Below are 632 nucleotides of genomic sequence, written 5' to 3'. Positions count from 1 at the left end.
GTCGGACGATAGCTACGGTGCTTAAAAAGCAGCGGCAACCTGTGCTTCTGAGTCACTTCGCACACGCCATGCTATCTTTACTCGTCTGCTTAGCTCTTCTGCAGGGGATTCGGAGTCCCCTGGCCGCGTCCGTTGGCGGCGACACTGAGCTGCTGCGCGAAGTGCGTGAGGCTCTCGCCAGATCGCCTCCAAAGGCTCCACTGACGAGGCGTCATATGGTGTCGGAGGATGAAAATCAGGTTAGATTTTTTCTAAAGGATACTGTAAAATGAAATTTGCATGTGCTAGAAATATCTGACACGCCCAGTACGGAACATGTCTGGTCAATAATTTGCCTGGAACGTCCGTACTTGCCAACTACCGTACGGAACGTTCCGTACTTTTCTCCGTGCCTCCGTACTATATTTGATCCAGGAAGCGGAAGAAGGGAATAACTTGACTTATCCCTAAATTGAGTTTTTATTTTATTATTGTGCCTTAGAATGGTTTCCATCATTACACCAAATTATTTGACTGAATTTCAAGCAGTTAAGGAGAAAATCCACATGGAAAAGGGGTATAACTCAACTTAACCCCTTTTACGTTCTAAATGTCATTGGAAAATGGAGATAACCCCAAAGGAAGTCCCACAT

Source organism: Thrips palmi, unplaced genomic scaffold, assembly GCF_012932325.1.
Source record: "Thrips palmi isolate BJ-2018 unplaced genomic scaffold, TpBJ-2018v1 HiC_scaffold_6, whole genome shotgun sequence".
NCBI lineage: Eukaryota > Metazoa > Arthropoda > Insecta > Thysanoptera > Thripidae > Thrips > Thrips palmi.
Note: the sequence above shows the minus strand (reverse complement) of the source record.